Source organism: Thamnophis elegans, chromosome 4 (assembly GCF_009769535.1).
Source record: "Thamnophis elegans isolate rThaEle1 chromosome 4, rThaEle1.pri, whole genome shotgun sequence".
NCBI lineage: Eukaryota > Metazoa > Chordata > Lepidosauria > Squamata > Colubridae > Thamnophis > Thamnophis elegans.
Window position 1 is genome coordinate 57,301,847 of NC_045544.1, and position 25,773 is coordinate 57,327,619.

The 25,773-nt window shown below is 38.9% G+C and overlaps 1 protein-coding gene across 1 annotated transcript in view; it reads left to right on the top strand.

Moving 5' to 3' along the window:
* The first annotated feature begins 23,287 nt into the window (after positions 1-23,287).
* The window catches only part of ARID1B (AT-rich interaction domain 1B), a 307,767-nt gene continuing 305,281 nt past the window's right edge, over positions 23,288-25,773 (top strand). Inside the window, 1 exon segment of the mRNA XM_032215107.1 lies at positions 23,288-23,306. The gene's annotated coding sequence lies outside the window, so the exon portion shown is untranslated.

The following is a 25,773-nucleotide window of genomic DNA, read 5'->3' on the forward strand; positions in this document are numbered from 1 at the left end:
GGAAAAGTTTTGGTATTGAAAGGTGCTGCTGAGTTCAATACTTTATTTGAGGATATTTATTAGATTCTCAGTTAAATATTCCCCTTGGTTCAGTAGATTCATATACAATATTGTTATGGAAACAATTTTATGAATTAGAGCTATGTATACTAAAATGATATACCTTTTTCTTTTGGTTTTATATTCACTTCATTTTAAAAACGTTTAAGTTTTTTTTTATTTGACAATGCATGTATTTTTACTTTTGGTTTGGATTTTTCTGTTTATCATTATTTTAAAAGGCAGTAAAAGAATAAATTAAAAGTAGTGTAGTTTGAAAGGCATTGCATAAGCATAATTTGACAGCTTAGATTTTTTTAAAAAGGAAGATATCTCCGAAGTGCATTTTCATTTTTAAAAGGTAAACACTTGTTAAAATGCAAGAATCAATATCTGTGTTTTATGTTTATGCAGAAACATTTCCTTATTATTGTTTAATTATTTTAGTCATGTATCTGTTTCCCATTATTTAAACCAGAGAAGGTTAATTAAAATAGCTGTTTATTCTATAACTGCTTGAGGATATTAACTTCACAAAATATGTATTTTATAGTTGCCATTTATAGTTCAGCAGCATTAATAGCTTAACATTCAGATATTGGTTCAAGAATCTGTTAATTAGTTTAATAAAGTATTGCAATGAGATCATTTTGTTCTAAAGAATATTTGTCAGATAAGAATATTGTCAATGAAACCCACGTGGAATTATAGCTCTTAACTAAAAGATTTAGTAACAAGATATACTTAGTTTCTTTATTTCTATTTATTTACTGAATCTTGAAGTTGGCTGGATTTTAATTGGTGTACAAAGAACTTCATTATCATGATCAATAAAAAGAGTAGAAATATAGTACAACAAATCTAGGTGTTTATTTAAATGCTTGTTTGATTTCCAGTTTAATAACATAGGTTGGCCACTGCCCTCCAAAAGAAAATTGAGACAGGACATATTTTGGGACAATTCTTTCAGAATGAATGATTTTTCCTGGCTGTTTAATCCTGCCAAAATTAGTGATATTCTCCACAGAAAGCAAATATTTAAAACTACATTGCAGATAGTTGATATGAACAACTATTACCAAAATGATAATAATTATGATTAATATTCATATTCAAAAAGCAAGAACTGTTATAAAATTTTGGTGGGGATCTTTTTGCTTATGACACACTTTAGTTTCCACTGGGTAATGAGGATAAGTGACATTTCAAGTTAACTTGAGCAGAAAATAATTGGATGCATACATTATTTAATTAGATAAAGTAATGTACCTGAATTATTACTCAGTTTGTAAATAGAAGTATGTGTCAGATTCATCTTATGCCTGAAATATTTGCACAGAATTTAAAAAGAGGTCAGATTATTTGGGAAAGTGGGTGATCCTAAATTGTGTTATTCACTGATGTGACCTAGAAAACAACTGACATATTCCATTGGGGGGGGGGGGACAGCAAAATTATCTTCAGCTTCTACGTAATACCTGGCAATCACTGCCCTTGCATCACCAGAAGGAGAACCACAATTTCTTTATATATTGTTTTTCTTCAGGAGGCTGGGGTGAGAATGGGAGTTCACCCCATCATGTGGAATTCGGGTCTTGACCTGGTGACTTTCCAGCCAACAATCCCAGTGTCTTAACTGCTGAGCCATCGCTGCTGGAAAGGCAGGCAGCCCAGGTTTGAGACCTGAGTGCCACACTACAGACTGAGCTCCCATCTTTGCCCCAGCTCCTGAGGAAAAACAATATACTGGTTTATAAAGAAACCATGATTGACTAGAACAATATACCCAGCTATAATCCAAATGTAACTAAAAAGGTCCACAACCATCCTATCTCAAGATCTGGAAGCTTTTTTAATAAAGTCTTCAATATATCAGCCTTGTTCAGCATATTCATGGATTGTCCTCCATAAAGTCCCTTTTGTTCTTTAGTAATAGATCCATTGTATTAACCAAAACTTTTAAAATATACTTAATATAAAAGAACTGCAGTATTATTTCTAATGTCTCTTCAGATTTTTTTAGCAGATTAATGAAAAAAGCAATTATCTTGAAGAAGAAACAACTAGTGTGTTATTAAATTTTTCGTGTTGATTTTGTCTTCTTAGAATCTGTGTACAGAAAGTTTACAAAAGATTACTTCTGATGTTTTCTTTTCCAATTTTTTAAAGAGTTTTTATGTTTTTTTTCTAATTCTTTTTTGTTCTTTTTATATATTTTACAAGGGGGAATAACTATACTAAGTACAGTATCACTTTTCTATTCCATACATCCTTCTTTACTTTGTGCTTTTCTTTCTGTTTTGTCCTTGTCTCTTCTCCTTGGCATAATAACAACATCATAAGGTTTTTGTGCTGGAGTAGAAAGACAAGTCTATCTAAGAGTAGCAAGTCGGTTACACTTATTGAGACATCATGCTGTTGACTGGCATGTACACTTGTTTTCCTTTCCAAGTGAACACACATGCACACACCTAAAATTCTTCAGTTCGCTTGTCTGTTTGTTACACTTAATTAGCCAAAAGGATGCATCATAGGACAACATTTTTGAAGGCAAGGTAACCTCCCCAAATGAATATCTCCAAAGTCTGGGACTTATGATTCCTGTGAAATTAAAATTAAAATTCCAAGGACTTCTGAATAGTTGTATTTGAAACTTAGGGCAACTGCAGCTCAGCCAGTGATCAGATTTCCAATCAACTTGTAAAGCCAATGGGGAACTCTAGCAGGAAGTCAGAAATCAATCCTACTCCCATTCCTTTTTTGCTGCCTGGCCATGGTCTTTCTGATTCTCTCTGTAGGTAAGGAAATATCTCAGTAATCTTAGTTCATCACGTAATAATGGTAGAAAGGTGCATTACTAATATTAGGATTTCTTCACAACCATTTATATGGTTGTTTTTAAATTTATGATTGCATTATATCCAATTTTTCTCTATATTTTATTCCCCCCTTTTAAACTTCATATACGAAGGTTATGAATAGTTATAGATTCTCACACACCCAGTTTGCTCTCCTCACTGACTCAGGACTTGAACTCAGTTCAAGTCTCAGTCATACTGGATTAAATGATATGGAGAAGAAACAATTGGCATAAAAAAAGCAGAATCTTCACTGATGCATATAGGTGTTTAAACTACACATTACACATTCATGGGCTTCAGCCATATTTTTATCCTTGACAACTGAGAAAACGCTATTCTAGTTTAATGTTACAAATAACCATGTATTAATAATCCCAGAGCTTATTGAGTTTTGAACACATGAAAAGCTTTATAATTAATTCATGTAAAAATAACTGTGTATTTTAACTAGAAAGACATTTGTTGGAAGCCTGTCTTACATTTCTCGCATGCTATTTGTTATAAATAAATTCCTGAGAAGAAACTAATACATTTCTTTGCAATTTAACCATCATTGAGTTAGTAGCTTTATTATCCAGAGGAACCATCTGGCTCGTGGAACTGCTTTTTTTCTTGATTCAGAAAAGGGCATCAGCAGTGGTTTGACTCTGCTATAAGCTTGGGGCAGTGCTATGACCCTCATTTATGTGAGCGAGCCTGGGGTTCATATTCACTTGCGGAGGCATGCTGATGGAGTGTTCTGCTGTGTGGAGCACTGAGACCCAAATTCTTTGCTTGCACAGCAAGATAGCTTAAAGTTGTCACCCTCTGGAAATTGTAATTTTGTTTAGCTCCTGAACTGATTGATAGTGCTGACTTTTGAATCTTCAACTCTAGTTCTGTCTCGTGCGGATCAGACAAAAGTATTTCCTCAAGGACTCTCCAGAAAATATGCACTTGGGTGGGGGGGAGAATGTGTCTTACAGTCTACATATGAGCGAAAGAGAACATTGAAGAATCACATTTGTATTATGATAACTTCATACTATTTTAAAAAAAAATTCTAATATTTAAACCAGTGCTACAGTGTCAATTTCAAATTTGAGCAATACTTATGTTTTCATAGCTTGTAATTTCAGGCTTTTAATTATCTAATTTGATATGCCTATGTGTCTTTGTGTGTTTGTATGTGTGTGTGTGTTTTGTTTTATGGTTTATCCATAGGGTACTCTCAGTGATTAAAAGTGTCTTTCACATTTAGCACAAAAAACAAAAGCCAGAAAAGACAATATGTATAAGGAGAGAAAATATATGTAGAATTCAGTTAAAATTTATTATTAAAACACATAGAATCAAATCGATATAGGTATATAGATATATAATCCATATTTTTATTAAGAGGGAGGGAGAAAGAAAATGCTAATGAATAGTGTTCTTACACTATTGCTGTAATAACCCGTATACATTACAATTAAATCAAATGGTTAAATTGATATGAAAAGCAAGGATAGGGTATTGAACATTACCGCAAACATTACCCAATAACAAGTGGTTCTGTATTTCTTTTTTAAGTATAGGATTTCTTGTGTTTGGCGTGTGTGTATGATTAGTCAATGAAAAACGTGTACAAATAAATTATAAAATTTCCTGCTCTTTTTGCACTCTTGCATTATTTTTCAAATTATTTTCCTATCTAAAGTAAAAGTGCTTATTCTCCATGTTATATCCTAACATGTAATTTATGTTAATTATTGTAAGTTTCTCATGATTTTCCTTTTCATAACATTTGGACATTTTGAAACAGTAATGGAAAATCAATAGTTCCAAATGATTTTTGTGAACACTACTGTATTATTACAGGCATTGGATTCCCTTGTGCAATCTGCCATGGTTTCTTCTGATCATTCCTTGGCTTTTAGTGACATAACTGCCAGAAGTTAACAGTGTAGTTTTCCAATATTTTGAGATAGAAATGAAAGAAAATTGAAAAATAATTACTCATATTAAATAAAATAGATGAAAATTCTATCCAGGAAAGTACTGCCATCCTCCATCTATGTAACTCTATGTAACTGCACTTTACCTTCTTTCCCAATGTTGGGAAACATCATAAACTATTTACAATTTGGATAATTAACTTCCAGAAGTATTCAGACCATCCTAGAATGGCTGATTTGTATGAGCCAGAGGAAAAATGGAACATTCTGGAATGTTCTTGGACATTATATTGTAAGTTTTGCACATACATAGTTCAAATAAATAGTTCAGATCAACAATTGCCATGCTAATTTTTTAATAGAAAAAATATAAATATCTTATAACAAATTTTCCTCTAAGATTAATAGACTTTCTTTATTTAATTAGAAATAATTTAATTAATTAGTCTTTTTTAAAAGTGTTTTTAAATGTTTTTTAAATAACTATTTTAAAAATGTTTTTTAAATAACTATTTTTAAAATATTTTTAAAAAGTATTTTTGTAAAATATTTGTCCAATTTGGTAGATGTTAAAAGAAATGAAAGTAACCCTAGCAAACTCCCCCGTCATTCATATTGATCTTACAGACTTGAATATTGTCCGATAAAATATTTTTAGTTAAATATGAAATGCGTTCTTTCAGTTGATTTTTTTTGCCCCTTCCTTGTTGATTTTTTTAAAACACTGAAATGTTTTTTCCTGTGTTGTGCTTAGCTTTAGTAAACGAAAAAGAACTACTATATTAATTTTTGTGGCCCAGAATATTTGACATTCTAAATTATATCTGAAGATAGATTGCTTTAAAAAAAAAAGTTGTGCTTTTTAAAAATGAAATAGACATACTCTACATGTGTATTGTCATTATTCAGTTATGATTTAAGAGCTTTCCTAAATTAGAAATTTCATTCACCGAGGACATGCATGATAGTATCCTTAATATATTTTGGTCATTATACAATATTATGAATGTTAAGTGTGGAATCCCTTACATCATTAGTTGTTGTAATACAACAATCATGGGAAAACTTTCTTGAAACACTGGAAAGATGACCTGGACAGTGGTTAAACTGTACAGACAGAATTGGATAAACTGATTGGAAACTTTTACTTCTAGGTACTAAATTAATTATTTTTCTGAATTCTTGCAACAGAGACTCGTGTTTTAATGAAATACAGCTTTAGGAACTTGGTTTTGAGCGAAGGAGCAACCTAAGGCATACTGACTTCCTGTTCATTCTTTTGTTTCTTTTGGCTATTACTGTACTGTTTTTTTTCTCTCTTCACAATATGATGTAGTGCATTTTAAACATTGTGAAATGTAATTTTTGAAGAAAGTGTTTCATTTTTATGCTGTTCAGGGTTGGATGATAATGATATTTATTAGATTTATAAAGGCTGCCTATTCCAAAGGAATCTATAACAATATGTAGTATGTGTACCCCTTAATGTCATGATAATTTTAGACATAGATGTTACTTTGTAATGTTATTTTTAAATTAATAAAAATATGTGGATGTTGAACATCATTTTCCTTTTTCTGGGATTTTTTTTTTAAAAAAACGTTCTAGTTAATTTTATAATTCTGAGATTTCTTAGTGGTTTCCCATTTAAGTGGTAACCAAGAATTTCTGTAAAAGATTCTGAATTAACCAAAAAATAAATATATATAGTATTTGAAGGAAAAATGTACCAATGATACACAGAAATTTCATATCATCATTCTTTAGAATATATGTATTTAGAACTTTATATTTACTTTTATAAACATTGTGCAAATATCTAAAACAATTGTATAATGAGAATTAAATATTGTTATGGAAAAGTAATTTGTATCATTTCCCATGTTACTTGCTAATTTGTGTACTTCATAATGAAGTTGGAAAAATGAGACAAGAAGTTACTTTATTCATTTATTTATTTATCACTTTCATATTACTTAGTCATATCACTTTTTTCTTTTTGTCATATGAAATTAGTTGTTTCTATAATTTCACCTAGGATTTCTGTTTAAAAGTTAGGATGCTATTGCTAAAAATACAGAATTTGATAATGCTGGCTTAATTCAAAGAAGTCAATATGATTTTTAATGGCAGTTTTTATAGATAAAAGTTGTAGAGATGTTGTTCTATTATTTATTATTTGTTTAGTTTTTTCATCTAATATGTCAGTCCTCATAATTTTGTGATTCACAGTATGTTTAGAAAAGTGTTTTATACTGCTTTTCAGTTCTGAAGGGAGTAAAGTTTGCCTGTTTGAGTCTTTCCAAATAGGAGAATGCCATGGCAAGTTAAAAGATATCAAACTGTGGTTTTGCTTATTTTTGTATGGAGCTATAAAAACTATTTAAATATAGTATATAGGAAATATGATGATGATGATGATGATGATCCCAAGAACAAGCACTGTAAACCAATTCTGTGAAAGCAAAAATTAAAAAAAAAAACTATAGAAGGAAAATGGAGTTTGAATGATGTGAACCAAAGTACAGAAAAATTGCTGCCAACTGTGAAAACAGAGAACATTATAAAACAACAGAAACAAAAGCAGAATATAAGGAAAAACCGCTGCATGACAGATTAAATGGATGGAAAACCAAAGCTTTGCATGGACAGCACTTGAGAAACACTGAATAAAAATGTAATAACAACTTGACATGGGAACTATCAAGAAAGAAACAGAAGGTTTAATACTTGCTGCTCAAGAACAAGAACTACAAATTAATGCCATGAAAGTGAAGATACAAAAATCCATTGACAATCCAAACTGCCAACTTTGAAATGACAAAGTTGAAACTGTTTCACACTTAATATATGAGCGCAACAAAATTGCACAAACTGATTACAAAGCTAGACATGACCTAGTTGCTAAATTAATCCACTGGTCATTATGTAAAAATATGCCTTACCTGTATCTGAAAACTCATGAGAACAGCTAGGAAACATAACAAAATATTGTGACATCGAAGTTGAGTGACTATGGAGGAAGAAATCAATGGTTGCATTAATATAATAGGAATCCTTGAAGCAGGGGTGGATTTCAGCCTGTATGCACCCGTATGGGCGTAGGGGTTGGTGAAATTTAGCGTGCCTTCCCTCACCCCTTCTTCCGGAGGCCCCATACCAGAACACTCCCTCCCCTAGCCTGCCCACCACTCACTCGTTCCCTCCAGTCGCCGCTCATTTGCCCCACCCATCCACTTCCTTTGCCCGCCCAGCTGAGGCTCCGAGGCTGCAGGCGGGTGGGGGGAATGTTTCCCATATGCCTGCCCCCTCCAGAAAACCAGGCGGGCCCTAGGATAGTCAGCAGCCCACCCGCCACTACCATGTGACCACTTTAGGGTGCAGCACCTGCCCGGACGCAGCTGCAGCCAGCAACAGGACGCGAAGAAGAGGCCATCCAACATAGTGTTCCGAGGTCAGTGGGTTATTGGGTAGATTGCACAGGGCTGGACAGGAGGCGGCAGGAAGGCAGGGGTCGAGGCTATGTGCCCATACCAGCAGAAAATAATGCCATTCCCACAGTCCTGGAACTGCACTGCGAGGTAAGGGAAGCAAGTCTTGTTAGAGACCTTCCTGCCTTTAAGGGGGACAAGCTCTTTGGGGAGGCCTTGGACCCTGTCCTTGTAGACAACAAGGACAAGAAAAAGGCATGCTTTTGGTCATTAAAAAATCAGAGCGTAAGGGTTCCAATTTTTAGTAGGAGGCAATCCTTTTGCTCCTCAGAGCAACCCTCTACCTCAGGCTCGTTCCAGTGCCCCTATTCCCAAGGTACAGATAGGCCCCATGATCATCAGTCCTTTCGGAACAGAGGCCATCAACAGAATTTTTCCAAGCGTCCATTTTGCAGGGAGTCTGGTTCCAGACCCTTCCAGCATTATAAGTGACCATCAGCGGACAGCTCCCATCAGAGGGTGTCTGCAACTGTTCACCCAATGGGAACGAATCATGTCAGACCAGTGGGTCCTGCAAACGATCCGCATGGGTCTAACTCTAGAATTCATGTCACCTCCACAATGCCATTTCATCCAGTGCCCAACCCCCTCCTGCCCTGTCAAGAAGGCTCTCATGGAACAGGAGATCCTTCATCTCCGGGAAATCGGGGCCATAGAACCAGTTCGGCACAGTCAGGATGGGACAGGACTTTATTTCATCCTATTCCTTGTCCCAAAGAACTTTGGGGGGTGGAGGGGAATACTAGATAAAAAAGCTAAATTACCATCTAGCATACAATAGGTTCAAGATGCAGTCCCTCCAGTCAGTTCTAGGCTGCATCAGGCCAGGAAACCTACTAACCTTCATAGATCTCAAGGAGGCATACCTCCACGTCCCAATTCACAGAGCGCACCACAAGTTTTGGAGGTTCTTTTACACATGCCAGCACTTTCAGTAGAGGGTGCTTCTGGAGACCTGTCATCGGCCCCCAGAATGTTCACGAAAATTCTCACAGCAGTAACCATTTCTTAGATCCTGGCCAGTGCGGCTCCAAGCCTACCTGGATGACATTCTCATCCAGTTGTCGTCCCTCCAATGAGTGACACAAGAGAATCCTCCAAGACCACTGGTTCTCTGTCAACCTAGAAAAAAGCTATCTTGAGCCAACCACCAGGTTGCAGCACCTTGGTGCCATCATAGACACTGTCGCCCATTCTCCGGAGCGGATGGAGAGCATCAGGACTCTGGTGCAGCAGGTACAACAATAGCAATAGCAGTAGACTTATATACCGCTTCATAGGCCTTTCAGGCCTCTCTAAGCGGTTTACAGAGAGTCAGCATATTGCCCCCAACAATCTGGGTCCTCATTTTACCCACCTCGGAAGGATGGAAGGCTGAGTCAACCCTGAGCCGGTGAGATTTGAACCGCTGACCTGCTGATCTAGCAGTAGCCTGCAGTGCTGCATTTAACCACTGCGCCACCTTGAGTTGTCCCAGCTCTTAGGCAAAATGATATCCTGCCTATCCATCGTGCCGTGGGCGAGGCTTCACTCTCAGCAGCTCAAGTGGCATCTATTACCCACCAACATGCCAACAACAGCAACTCCCAAGCACTGATCCTGGTCCCCCCTTGGGTGCGTCGCTCCCTCCAGTGGTGGCTGTCCTCCACCCTGGTGAAAGGAACCCTCTTCAAGGAGCCAGACCATCTAACCATCACGATGGATGCCAGCCTTTCAGCTGGGGGGGGGGGCTGATTTCTGCAACCAAATAGTACAGGGCAGGTGGTCAGCGACCAAGTTGACACACAGCATCAACTGGCTAGAGTTGAGGGCAGCGAGACTGGCCCTTCTTCCTTTTCAGAGCAGCATCCAGGGACATCATATGATGATTCTCACGGACAATGTAGCAGCCAAGGCACACATAAACCGCCAAGGGAGCACCCGAGCCAAGTTCCTGCTGGTGGAGGCTGAATCCCTGGGAATGTAGGCAGGAAGACACCTGCACTCGATTCAAGCAGAGCAAATCTCCAGAGTGAACAGCATTCAGGTGGATTGGCTAAGCAGGGCCACTGTCAAGCACTCGGAGTAGCGCATACATCTAGATCTGTTTCATCGACTGTCGCAGAGATTTGGCCCACTGGTCGACCTATTCACCACCCTGGAGAACACACACCTTCCCAGGTTCTTTGCACAATTTCACTCTCCACAAGTGGAAGGCGTCAACACCCTATATTGCCCCTGGCCGCCGTGGCTTCTATATGCCTTCTCTCCATTGCCACTCCTGCCCAGGGTTATTTGGAAAATCTTGGCGGAGAGCGTGGAGGTTCTGCTCGTGGCTCCCTTCTAGCCCAAGAGGACTTGGTTTGCCAACCTGGGTGAGCCTGCCCATCAATCCACTATGGCGGATTCCCAAATAAGAGGTCTCTCTTAGCCAGGGAGCTCTACAACATCCGGAGCCCAGGTGGCTGCAAGTAGCCGCCTGACACTTGAGAGGGACCTCCTGAGCAAGGGTAGACACTCCACTAAGGTTATCCAGACCATTCAGGTGTCCAGACAACCTGTCACGACCAGGATATAGACGCCACCTGAAGGTCCTTTGAAAGATACGACGCATGAGGTAACGCTGACCACGGCTACCGGCCCTCAGGTTCTGGACTATTTACAGGATGGACTGGACCAGGGCCTGGCGACTAACACCCTCAGTGTCAGGTGGCTGCCTTATCCACAATCCTCATGCCGGACAGTCACTTATCTCTTGGCTGTCACCCCATCATCTGTAGTTTCCTGCAGGGTGCCACCAACCTGAGACCCCCAGTTGTCCATCGGTACCCGTCATGGGAACTCAAAGTTGTGTACGGCCCTTATAGGCACACTTTTTGAGCCACTACAGTCTGCCAGCCTGAAACATCTGACATTTAAGACCGTCTTAATTGCCATCACTTCTGCGTGACGGATCTTGGAGTTGACAGCCCTGTCTATTCGGGAGGACTTGTGTCTGATACATCCTGACAAGATGATCCTCCGGCTGGACCCGGCATTTATTCCCAAGGTTAACTCCTAGTTTCACCGGGCCCAGGAGCTTATCCTCTCGGATTTCTGTCCGCATCCCAAACATCCGAGGGAGCTTCACTCATGTCCTGCAATCCAGACCGGTGCCATGCCATATTACCACACATTCTACTAGGAGCACCGCCACCACCACAGCCTTGGCGACCCAGGCACTGATAGAGGAGATTTGCAGGGCGGCAACTTTGACTTCCTTATCTCCATTTGTTCAAAACTATAAATTGGACAAATTAGCTTCTGTGGAGGGGCATTTGGGAGGCTTGTCCTACAGAGTATTCATACCAAAGGAGAGAACTTGGACTCATCAGCTTCCCACCCTAGTGACATTTAGCTTGGGTATGTCCCATGCTTGGACTTTCCAAGCAGCGCACAGGAAAATGACCATTGGCTTACCTGAAGGTGCACTGCGAGGAGAGTCCAACCCCACCCTGGGGCCTTTCTCTGCTGTTTGATAGATATTTTGGACCTTTTTATGGACTTTCTTGTACTACCTTTCAAACGCATACAGATCCACCCCTTCATTGAAAAAATGGCAGTCAAGGCAACACCAGAGGTGTGGCTAAAGTTTCAATTCAGTCCTGGGCAGATTGGCTGAGTTTAACCCATGCTTGGACTCTCTTTGCAGTGCACAGAAAACAACCCTTCAGGTAGGCCAATGGTAATTCTCTGCCTGCCTCCTTCACTCGTTCGGGCAGGCGGAGAACGAAAAGAGGCGTGTGTAGCCAAGGGCAAAGGAGGTTGCCGCTTCCTTCCTTCATATGTTCGGGCAATGGGGCTGCTTTCTCACACACCTTCTTTCTTTCTCCAGAATAGGTTCTAAAACTTTTTGAAACCCACCACTGCCTTGAAGCAATATTGAAAGCACCACCTACTGTAGATACATGGAAAATTTGAACTTATTAAACCTGACTATTCTGACTGCAAGAAAAAAACAAACCCTATTCAGAACTGCCTATATACACAGATGCTACCTTAATAACTTTTAGATCCTTGGTTAAAATTTGAACTTTTAAGTTTTTACCAATCCTAAACCATGAATCGAATTGAAGATTAAAACTTAAATAATAATATCCTTGCCAAATCTTTCAACTATGTAGGGTCAATTCTAAATTCTGAAGACAGCATTCATGAATGTATCTTCTGTGTATTATTCTGAAATAGAGGCTGTAAATCATTTATTAAATCAGAATTTTGTAAATGCTATATTAACTTGGATATGCACAATTAATTATGTGAATGATCATTTTGTAAGGTATAGTATTTTTGTCTGATTTTATTTAGAAGTATTTGCCAAGTTATTTCCTAAGAAAACAACATCCTTTCATTTTGAACTAATTTATTTCTCACTTCATATTTTTTATCCTAAAGGTTTAAACACAAGTACCATATTATTTAATAGATGGATCATATTCTAAATCTCATCTTCCTGCTTTTACCAATTGTTCCCTCCAAATCCTGTTGATTGCAATATAGCGATTTGAAGAACATACAGCTATGTTTTTCAAACCTGATTTATTTATTTGCTTATTTGTTTACTTGGACTTCTGTGCCACTAATTCTTGCAGGCACTTTAAAGTGGCTTTACAGAATGTTGCTTCCTGTGCATTGTGCCCTGTGCCCTAGTTGGAAAGAAACTCCTAATGCATTCTGAAATTGCATTTTCAGCTATTTTAAAATTGATAATTGACGAGTCTGTGAGTGTCTGCCAAAATGGAGAAAATCTGAATGCAAATTTTAGCCAAGTGCTTTAAAGCCTGTACTTATCATCCAAATTTATCTGCCTCTCTGCAAGTTTGATGCACATGAGAAAAAAATCTATATATACTTGTATATATGTTATATACTATATCTATCATACATCCTTCCCTTTTCTATGTCATCCCCAATCAAGAATTAAATCTAAAGTGATAATTTTCAAATGTCATTAAGACTGAAATTCTGTAACCTTTGAGATTATATTGTTGTTCCAAACCTGGTTTAGGAAATCTGATGTCAGATGCCTATGCTATCTCTTCACTTTAAAGTAGCTTTAACGAAGTTGTAGAGCAGCTGTCTAGAGTACATGTGGGCTACCTCAGAATCCTTCCTTTCTCCAGATAGATTTGCCCAGCTAAGATACAGGATCTACTCTCCAGCTAATAATGTGTGCTGTAATGTCATCCCTGTCCCTCAGGGATGTCTAGCTCACCTTGTCCTCACCAGAAGTTACCAGGATTATCCAGCTTGCTATGTCCTCTAATTTGGCTTCTCATTTCTTTTTGCCAAAAGTATTCTTGTATTCTAGTGACATAGCAATTTCTAAACAAATAACATAATCGGTGGTTTACAACTTTACTACTTGGGAATAATATCCTGGGCTTAACATGTTTAAAATCACATACCAATATTAATGACACAAAGACAGATAAAACCAGGCAAAATTGGAAGGAGGGAAATGATTTATAAAAAGCATGTTTGATCAGGAGCTCCCAGTATTTATAACAGAATAGATAGATAGAATTCTTTATTGGCTAAGTGTGATTGGATACACAAGGAATTTGTCTTTGATGCATATACTCTCAGTGTACATAAAGAAAAATAAAATAGAATACATTCATCAAGAATCATAAGATACAACACTTAGTGATAGTCATACATTACTAATAAGCAATCAAATTATACTAGGGAACAAAGAAGACAATATAAATTTTAAAGATACAAGCAACATGGTTATAGTCATAAGTGAAAGAGATAGAATAATAGTCTTAGTAGATAATAATGTATCATTAATAAGTAGATAATTAATTTGCCATTTATAAATAACAGGACCTCTTCAATGGTGTGTTCATACTTTTAAATGACCTTTCCAGTTAAAATTGATAGGTTTACTGGATTGAATTTACTGAGAGTATTTTTCTTCTGTCAGAACTTTTATGGAAAACTGACCTAGTTGATTTCATTATACAGTAGCATTGCTGTACAATACAAGGCCTTCTCACTTTCTAACATATTTCATCCAAATAAGAACAAAATTTCATCTCAAGCAAAAATTAGACAATTTAGAAAATCTATGTAATGTGTTATTTCTAAAATATTTGGTGATGTAACTTTTAAACAAATAAATCAATATAATTATGTAAGAAATTCACATGTATATTTTAATGGAGGGATCTGATTCAATATGCGGTTTAAATGAATTGGTCTTCAATGGCAATGCAAAAATACTTATATGAGTAAGGTGACCAGATTTTCAGATTGGTAAAGAGGAACACCATTTGATTTGATTTGATTTTGATTTTACTTTATTTGTATGCCGCCCTTTTCCCTGAGGGGATCAGGGCGGCTCACAATTCAGGGGGAGGGAAGGACAAAACAAGTTACATACATGAAGACAATACATCGTTAAAAAGCGCAACAGTCATACTATTCGGGTGGGGTTGAAGTCTTTAGCCCCAGGCCTGTCGGGACAGCCAGGTTTTAAGGGCTACGCGGAAGGTCTGGAGGGTGGTGAGGGTACGAATCTCCATGGGGAGTTCGTTCCAGAGGGTCGGAGCAGCCACCGAGAAGGCTCTCCTCCGGGTAGTTGCCAGTCGACATTGACCGGCTGATGGAATTCGGAGGAGGCCTAATCTATGGGATCTTATTGGCCTAGTGGAGGTAATTGGCAGTAGGCGGTCTCTCAAGTACCCAGATCCAATACCATGAAGGGCTTTGTAGGTGACAACTAGCACCTTGAAGCGTACCCGGAGATCAACAGGCAGCCAGTGCAGCTTGCGGAGGATAGGTGTTACGTGGATGAAACGAGGTGCACCCACGATCGCTCGCGCGGCTGCATTCTGGACCAGCTGAAGTCGCCGAATACTCTTCAAGGGCAGCCCCATGTAGAGCACATTGCAGTACTCCAGCCTAGAGGTCACAAGGGCACGAGTGACTGTTGTGAGAGCCTCCCGTTCAGGTAGGGACGCAACTGGTGCACCAGGCGAACCTGGGCAAATGCCCCCCTGGTCACAGCTGACAAATGATGTTCAAAAGTCAGCTGTGGGTCCAGGAGGACTCCCAAGTTGCGGACCCTATCTGAGGGGCGTAGTATTTGACCCCCCAGCCTGAGAGATGGAACACTTGGCCAATTAGTGGGAGGGAAGCACAGCAGCCACTCGGTCTTATCTGGATTGAGTACAAGCTTGTTAACCCCCATCCAGTCTCTAACAGCCTCAAGGCCCTGGCTCATCACGTCCATCGCTTCATTGAGTTGGCACGGGGCGAACAGATACAACTGTGTATCGTCCGCATACTGGTGGTATTTTATCCCGTGCTGTCGAATGATCTCACCCAGCGGTTTCATGTAGATATTAAAAAGTAGGGGGGACAGGACCGAACCCTGCGGCACCCCATATGTTAGGGGCCTAGGGGTCGATCTCTGCCCTCCGACTAACACCGACTGCGACCTGTCCGAGAGGTAAGAGGAGAACCACCGTAAGACAGTGCCTCCCACCCCCACCTCCCGCAGTCGTCGCAGAAGGATACCATGGTCGATGGTATCGAAAGCCGCAGAGAGGTCAAGGAGTACCAGGATGGAGGCATGGCCTCCATCCCTGGCTCTCTAGAGATCATCGGTCAATGCGACCAAAGCAGTTTCTGTGCTGTAGCCAGGCCTGAAGCCAGACTGGAATGGATCAAGATAACTGGCTTCCTCCAAGGACCGCTGGAGCTGAAAGACCATTGACCGGGGACGGGGGGGCAGCTTGATTAAAAAATTTATATTTGTCAAAAGATCACACAAGGCAATTACATGACCCCAGGACATCATAAATATGAATCTGTTGCCAAACATCAAAATTTTGATCACGTGACCATGAGGATGCTTCAACGGTCGCTAAGTGTGAAAAATGGTCGCTAAGTGTGAAAAATGGTCATCAGTCACTTTTTTCAATGCTATTGTAACTTTGGTCACTAAATGAACTGTTTGAAAGCTAAAGCTAGCTTGCATTATGCTAGCTTACATTTTCAAGAGAGAGAAGCTAAACTCCTTTTTAGAATTGAAATAGAAATGAGTAGAGTAGAGTAGAGTAGAGTAGAGTAGAGTAGAGTTTTATTAGCCAAGTGTGATTGGACACACAAGGAATTTGTCTTCGGTGTACATTAAAAAAATAGAATACATTCATCAAGAATCATAAGCTACAACATTTAGTGATAGTCTCTCTCTCTCTCTCTCTCTCTCTCTCTCTCTCTCTCTCTCACACACACACACACACACACACACACACACTCACAAACTCCTCCTCTGGATTCAATGGGACTTTTAGAAAATCCCCCTCCTGTGCACACATTCCCTCTTTCTCTCTCTCCCCTTCTCTGGATTCAATGGGGTTTAGGAAATCCCCCCTTCTCACACACTCCCCCCCTCTCCCCCCTCTGGATTCAATGGGGTTTAGAAAATCCCCCTCCTCACACACTCCCTCTCTCTCTCCCCTCCTCTGGATTCAATGGGGTTTAGGAAATCCCCCCTCCTCACACACTCCCTCTTTCTCTCTCTCTCTCTCTCTCTCTCTCTCTCTCTCTCTCTCTCTCCCCTTCTCTGGATTCAATGGGGTTTAGGAAATCCCCCCTCCTCACACATTCCCCCTCTCTCTCTCTCTCTCTCCTCCTCTCTCTCTCTCTCTCTCTCTCTCTCTCTCTCTCTCTCCTCTCTCTCTCTCCCTCTCTCTCCCCCCTCTGGATTCAATGGGGTTTAGGAAATCCCTCCTTCTCACACACTCCCCCCCTCTCTCCCCCTCTGGATTCAATGGGATTTAGAAAATCCCCCCTCCTCACACACTCCCTCTCTCTCTCCCCTCCTCTGGATTCATGGGGTTTAGGAAATCCCTCCTCCTCACACACTCCCTCTCTCTCTCTCTCTCTCTCTCTCTCTCTCCCTCCTCTGGATTCAATGGGGTTTAGGAAATCCCCCCTCGTCACACACTCCCTCTCTCTCTCCCCTCCTCTGGATTCAATGGGGTTTAGGAAATCCCTCCTCCTCACACACTCCCCCCCTCTCTCTCCCCTCCTCTGGATTCAATGGGGTTTAGAAAATCCCCCCCTCCTCACACAGACACTCCTCTCTCTCTCCCCTCCTCTGGATTCAATGGGGTTTAGGAAATCCCTCCTCCTCACACACTCCCTCCCTCTCTCTCTCTCTCTCTCTCCCCTCCTCTGGATTCAATGGGGTTTAGGAAATCCCCCCTCGTCACACACTCCCTCTCTCTCCCCTCCTCTGGATTCAATGGGGTTTAGGAAATCCCCCCTCCTCACACTCCCTCTCTCTCTCTCTCTCTCTCTCTCTCCCCCCTCCTCTGGATTCAATGGGGTTTAGGAAATCCCCCTCCTCACAAACTCCGTCTTTTCTTCTCTCTCTCTCTCTCTCTCTCTCTCCTCTCTCTCTCCTCCCTCCCTCCCTCCCCTCCCTCCCTCCTCCTCCTCTGGATTCAATGCGGTTTAGAAAATCCCCCCTCCTCACCACACTCCTTCAGCTCTTTCTCCCCTCTTTCTGGATTTGCTCTGAAGTTTTTAAAATTACCCTCTTCTGTAGAGACCAGGTTATCAGCCACGTGACACCACCGGTGTTTTATGGCACAGTAATTCCCTCCTCAAACAACAACACGCAAGCCAATTTAGAAGCCCAACAGCCAAGGAGACAGCAGGAGTGGGGGAGGGGCTGAGCTTGGACAGCTCGGAGGCAGCTGCTAGCTCCGAGAGAGGGAGGAAGAGAGAGGGGGGAGGGAGGGGCTGCTCAAAGCAACAGAAAAAGAAAAAAAAAATCCGTGAGGGAAGTCCGTGGTCTCCACATGGAGTAAGTCTTCTCCTCCCTCAGCCATTGGCAACAGCTCCCAGGGATGCACGGGTGGGAATGCGCTCGTCTCGAAGAAGAATGTATGTTCCCAGTTGCTTGGAGAGCCTCGGCGGCTGGAGGCTTTTTCGTAACTTTTAAAAAAAATCAGGACTTTTTAAAAAAAAAAAACCGGGATGTGGGAAAAATTGTGGAAAAGCGTGACTATCCCGCCAAAAGCGGGACGTCTGGTCACCTTATATACGAGGCCTGGAATAGGATACATGTAATTTGTGATCATATTTTACAAAGCTAAAAGTATGAGTTGCATTAGGAAATGGTTACACTGTAGTAAGTAGTAACAAGACTCTGCACTTAATATTATTGCATAGAAATTCATGCTGTTTTATTTTTAAAGGCAGTATTCTTTAAGTCTTAACTGATCATCTGATGATTTTTTTTATTCTTAGAGTACTAGTAAGGCTTTAAATCTAAACTATTTTCCGTCTCCATATTAGGAACTGCTGTGAGAAATGCAGAGTATAGGGTCTGGTTCTTTACCTCTTCAATCCTTTTCTTTGTCACTGTCTCTCTCCTCTCCACTTTGACTGTGTGTTTTCAAACTTTAAACTCACTCCATTGTAATGCTTACTTATTTGTGAAGTGTCAATGAAAAAAAGACAGTTGATTAATAAACAATGTAAATGTTGTTAAGTGTTAGTTTCTGTTGTTGTTGCAGAGGATTTATTGGAGACACTATTATCTGAGGTAGGATGTAAATTTAAAGGGGAAAAATGGTTGCTCATTTGTTAGCCTATTAGAAAGCTATCTTGCTTTTAACTGAGGGAGGGCTGAATGCCATTTGTTGATTTAAATCATGCTGCCTACCCAGCAGGAAGGCTGTGTCTAGGTAGGAGGAGGAAGAGGAGGTGATCAAAACTAATTATCATCAGCATCTGTCACTCTAAGCCTAACTGGTGATAACCAAAGGGAAAAGAATGGATTTCTAAGATTATTTAGCACATAGTTAAAAGAAGAATGGAAGGGCAAAAAAGAAGCTTAATTTCATTAGAACTTTTTAAATTCAACACTATTTGTTTTACATTATAGAAACAGCAATTGACATCTTTATGCTAGCAATCAGAATAAATGAAATTACTAAACTGAACTATGATTATTAGCTGACTTCACTGCACTAAACGTCCATTTAAATTGGAACAAAAATTGTTATTTCTCTTAATCTGTCAAAATGAGAAGACAGTGATGATTAAAAATACACATTTATATTTTGCATTTGGAGGAACCCTTGGTAACATTTTTATTTCATTTATTTATAATAAAAATAGTGAGTGAATAAGATGGGTGGCCAATAATGTTATAAATAAATAATAAATTATGTTTTTAATTTATCAAATTTATATGGCTGCCCATCTCACCATGGGCAACCTTCGGCAGAGTACAACAATAAAATAAAACAACAATACATAAAAACGATTAGTACAGACTATAAAATAATCATTATTGACAATTAAAATACAAATAAAAATTAACATATACAAATCTACAAGACATGGAGAAAGTAAATATATCAACCATAAGAGTAGAGCCATCTTAAGAATATTGCCATTTCTCTGGGACACCCAATCCTGGCGACAAAGTCAGGTCTTGAGGGACTTCTTGAATGTTACTAGTGATGGAACTAACCTGACTTGTGTGAGGGGATAAGAATGTCTCATAATGAGGCAGAAACCACAAGAGGGGAGACCCATCTCCCAGACTCAACAAAATTAAATCCCTAGAAAATGGTACCCCGAACGTGCTTTCTCTGCCAGATCCAGTGGAATGGACACATATAATAAAGAAGATGTAATTGAGTAGAGGTAATTAGCCCCCTGCCATTAAGGGCTTTAAACTAGCACCTTGCATTGGATTTGCAATCAGATTTGTGGCTAAAGCAGCTCATGTGTAGGAGCACACATAACTGGCTGTATTGCTGCATTTTTCCATGAGTTGAAGCTTCCAGGGCAGCTCCATATAGAGTAGTAGTAGTTCAATCTGAAGGTGACCAAGGCATGAGAGATTTTGAGCAGAACCTCTCAATCTAAGGTTTGGTGCAGTTGATGCACAACATGAAGTTGTGCAAAGATCCTTCTAACCATAAATTATATGTATTCTTTGAGCAAGTGAGCTTTAATCCCATATTGGGTCTATTTGAGGCAGTGCAACCCTATCGAGCACCAAAAATGGCATAGTCCTAGAACCTAGACCCCAAAGCTACTGAGTGTTGCTGAGTTTCAGCTGAAGCCTGTTGTTCCCCATTCAGACTCTCATCAGGATTAGATGTCCAAAAGTGCTTTTTTCAAGAGGCAACTGGACTTTCTTGTTTTTCTTTGAAGGTGTTTTTCTTCTCTTCCAATAATTTTCTTCAGCTCTGACTGGATGGTGGGGCTGAAGAAGCTTCTTGGATGAGATGTGAAACATCTTCAAAGAAAAACAAGAAAGTTCAGTTGCCTCTTGAAAAAAAGGGACCTTTGGGACAACCATGACCTGAATGACTGAGAATCTCCATAGACAGCTGGATAATTAAGTGATGTTCTTGGTATCACTTTATTTGCTGGGGCAGAAATATATAATTGGGTATCATTAACATACTGGTACCTAACACCGTGATGATGAATGAGCTCACACAGCAGCCTCATATAAATGTTAAATCAAGCAAGAGAGAACACTGAACTCTTTGGCTCCTCCCACACAGTAGGAGCTGAGACCTATCTCCGCCAATCCTCACCATCAAGAAAGGGGAAGGATCAGCATAAGCACATCACAACATCGCATCACCCAATGCCATTCTTCTAAGCCAATGAGAAGGGATACCAAGATTGATGGTTAAAAATTTGAGTTCAAATAGGGCAAGAATGGATTCACAACCCCCATCCTGCCTACATCAGAGATCATCAAAAAGTGTAAATAATGCTGTTTCCATCCCATATCAGGTCAGAATCCTGATGATCCAAGATCCTACAGAATACCAATAAGAAGCAATGCCATATCTGTTGAAAGTGCTGTTTAAAAATTATTTCCATGTTTTCAATGCTAACTATGATTCATGTAAAAATAATTGTTCCATTCAGTTGTTTATTAAAATTACCAATTAAAAGACGAGGAAAAAACAAATTAAAATAATAATTTATTAACCAATAGGGAAGAAAGATAAACAATAAAATCTCATCTCCTTTTGAAATTAAAGTTATGTTGATTTATCCTCAAGAGCCAATGTGATGTAGTGGTTAAGGCATCGGACTAGAAACAGGGAGACCGTGAGTTCTAGTCCCACCTTAGACACAAAACCAGATGGCTGACCTTGGGCCAGTCACTTTGTCTTAGCCCTAGGAAGGAAACAGTAGCAATCCACTTTTGAAAAAACCTTGCCCGGGAAATGGCAGAAATTCATCCAGGCAGTCTTGTAGGGAATTGGGGAAAAAGTTATCCTGTATTCTTGGAAGTTAAGCCTGGTTGTTCTTTTATTTCTCAGACTTCCACTTGAATATTATACTATAGTCCAAATAAATCCCATTGACATAGATTGATTTTTGCAGTTTGATTTAGACCACTGTGGAAGTAACATCCATTCACACAGACCAAAATTGAACTTTCCTGAAACCCCAATCTGCACTCTAGGACAATATTATAGAGGGATTGTGACAGAAATATAGGGAATATTTATCTATCCTAAAGGCTATATGATCTACTTCATGTGCTATGGACAAATCAGTTCTGTTTAATTTTGTTAGACACTTAATTGCTTGATTATTCCTTTAATGCTAATTCAGGAGTCTTCTGATATTTATACTATTCTGAAGGAGGCTGTTATATATAGTTATAGAAAGATAAAATAGTCTCTTCCCACAACTTCAAAATAGCCTTATACAATTTTCTAACAAAATGGCTAGGGAAGACAACATCAAGCTTGGAGCAGCAGTTTCATCTTTAGCCAATGGTTCCCCCACCCCGTGTATTCAGTTTGCTAAAGACTTAGAATAACTGTATTGTCATTTTGAATGTACACCAATCAGCATACATTACAATGAAATTTCATTGCATACAGCTCTCAAAGGGTCACCACCTCCAATATACACTACATAAACATGAATGAATGAATGAATGAATGAATGAATGAATGAATGAATGAATGAATGAATGAATTTACCCACATATATTATATGACACAGAAAAACCACACAATCTAGATTTTAGATACATGTACACGGTGAGAAAAATGAATCTTGCAAGTTTAGCAGACGGATGGCATAGGAAACACAGCTGTTACAAAATCTGGTTGTCCTGCTAGAAAAAAAAAGAAAAACATAAAATCTTCTGAAAAAGTAGAGGTACAATATCTAGTAACCATTATTACTATTCAGTGTTTATCTTATATTTTGCCATCCCCAAGCAGTATAATTTAACAAATGGCATGCCATTAAATTCTCATCACTACAACTTGTTTTTAATCAAATAGGATGCATTCTGAAATCTATAGGATGCTTTCTTTAGAGCTGTAGCATGTATATACTGTATCAGTGGTGGGTTCCGGATCCCGTTCCAACCGGTACAGTTGGAAAGGAGCCTGGCATGTGTCGTACCTGCCTGTGATGCCTCCGCATGCCTCTGCGACGCTCCAGATGCTCGGTGGAGCGTCGCACAGGTGCTGTACACGCCATGTGTGTGCCCGGAAGTTCCAAAGGCTTAAAGGACAGGTAAGGAGCTTGGGTGGGCAGGTGGGCCCTCCGGAGCACTGTATCGGAACGATACCCGGTGCTCTGGGCAGGTTCCGGTATGCTCGTACTGGGGCATACCACCTGCAACCCACCATTGTACTCTATGTACTAAATATGTGTGCAAAGCAAATAGAGAGAATACTGAGGTTTAGTTGAAATTGTGGGGAGGGGGAGTGGAAAGGTATCAACATAGAACTAGATCAGTCCTATAATTAATTTCTCTCCCTTTCTTTCTTTTATCATTGCTAGTATTTCCTATTACTAACATGTAAATGTATATTTTATCTAGGAAATGTCTCAGGAAGGCTATGGAACTAGGTCTCAAGCCCCAGTCACCAGAACAAACCTAACCATGAAGAACTGACCCTAATCCAACAAGAGAGGCCTTCAGTTTACCAGTAAGAAATTTGTTGTCATTTGATAGTTTCATACTTTACATTGAAAATAATATTTTCTAGTAAAACTTACATTTAATGTTTTTTCAGGAGCTCCAATATCAGAATTATCCTTGGATTTTATTTACATGCATGTATTTATTGTGAAATTAATTACCAAAGAAAGCTAGTTATTTTTATGCTATGTTTAAATATATTATAATATTTATATAATAAATATTGGATAATATTTAAATAATAATAAATGCTTAAATCATTTTAATTATGTCAGAATAATAATCCTTTCTGATGTGCTTATGGATACTGTTGAATTTTATAATCCAGAAAAGTATAAAACACTATTAATATTAAACATTTATGCTTTAAAAACAAAATATAATTTTATAAAATGTTCTGCTATATATTTTATATCTCAAACAGTCATTGCTTGGGTTTAGTGCTTCTCTTAATACATTTTAGTGAATGAATCTCAGATACAGATCATTATTGTGGATATGTACAAACCATGTTTTTCACGCTATGACAGCATGACCTAATTATTTTGTAGTGTATCATGTCAGCATATCATATCCAAGCAATATTGAAAACATGAAAAAGTGGGATAAAAAACCACTTTTTTAATGTTCTTGTCACCTCTTAATTACAATATTAATTTTGCTGAATGTATTTGAATGTGACCAGCAATATAGTTCAAAATTTACATAATTTTAAAACAATATATTATTGAATCCATATTAGAGTTATTCAGAAAAGTACAATGGTAATGATGATGAAATTTGGAAAATGTAATATGCTAATAATAGTAAACTAACATTGTAATCCAAAGCGTTTGCTTATGGCTGCATTGTAGAAACACATATTAGAACTAATACCATTGATTAAAAAGAAAGGCTCATTAAACTTGTTGGGATTTATATGGATGTCAAAATGTTTAAAATTAAATTCAAGTCTATAAGAGCAACCCACTGAGAGTGTTCATGTGTTTAATAGTTATATTTAGTTCGTTTAAGAATAGCATTGTTTTCAAAATAGTATAATATTAGTAATGCTTTGGAGAAGACATAAACATCCCTGCTTACCAAAAATCAGGATTTCTATAGATATTTACTTTTTTTTTAGTTTTCTATACTTTATTAATAACAGTGTCTTGATAGTAAATTTGCACGTTCAGTCTCCAAAATCTTCTATGGCTAATATCCTCCTATAAGAAAGTAGACTTGATCTTTCAGGTTGATGAAGAATCTTTCCATATTGAAACTTTATCAAGGCATTTAAGTAGAGGATTATTATCTTTATCAAGTACATTTTGATTTTATTTCTTTGAGACTAATTTGTAATTATATTCCGACGAAGACAAATGGCTATCAAAACTTCCAGTGTTGGGGCATTCACAACTTCTGGAGGCAAGCTGTTCCACTGATTAATTGTTCTAACTGTCAGGACATTTTTCCTCAGTTCTAAGTTACTTCACTCCTTGATTAGTTTCCATCCATTGCTTCTTGTTCTACCCTCAGATGCCTTGGAGAATAGTTTGACTCCCTCTTCTTTGTGGCAACCCCTGAGATATCCGAACACTGCTATCATGTCTCCCTTAGTCCTTCTTTTCATTAAACTAGACATACTCAGTTCCTGCAACCGTTCTTCATATGTTTTAGTCTCCAGTCCCTAATCATCTTTGTTGCTCTTCTCTGCACTCTTTCTAGAGTCTCCACATCTTTTCTACATTGTGGCGACCAAAACTGAATGCAGTATTCCAAGTGTGGCCTTACCAAAGCATTATAAAGTGGTATTAACACTTCACGTGATCTTGATTCTATCCCTCTGTGTTGGCTTTTTTGGCAGCTACTACACACTGCTGGTTCATATTTAAATGGTGGTCCACTAGGACTCCAAGATCCCTCTCACAGTTACTACCATTGAGCAAGGTACCACCTATACTGTACCTGTGCATTTTGTTTTTCTTGCCTAAATGTAGAACTCTCTTCACCATTGAATTTCATTTTATTAGATAGTGCCCAAAGTTAAAGTTTGTCAAAATCTTTCTATATTTTAAGCCTGTCTTCTGGAGTGTTGGCTATTCCTGCCAGCTTGGGGTCATCTGCAAATTTGATGAGTTCCCCACTTATTCCCTCATCCAAATTATTGATGAAGATGTTGAAGAGTACTGGGCCTAAAACAGAGCCTTTGGGTACTCCACTGCATACTTCCCTCCATGTAGATGCAGTTCCATTGAGGACTACACGTTGAGTGTGGTTGGTCAGCCAGTTACAAATCCATCTGGTAGTGATGTTGTCTTAACTCACATTCTTCTACTTTATCTAGTAGTAGGTTATGGTCTACCGTATCAAATGCCTTACTAAAGTCCAGTAAACTATATTGACAGCATTCCTCTGGTACACTAATTTTGTCACTTTGTCAAAGAATGCAATAAGATTAAATGGGCATGATCTGTTTTTGACAAACCTATGTT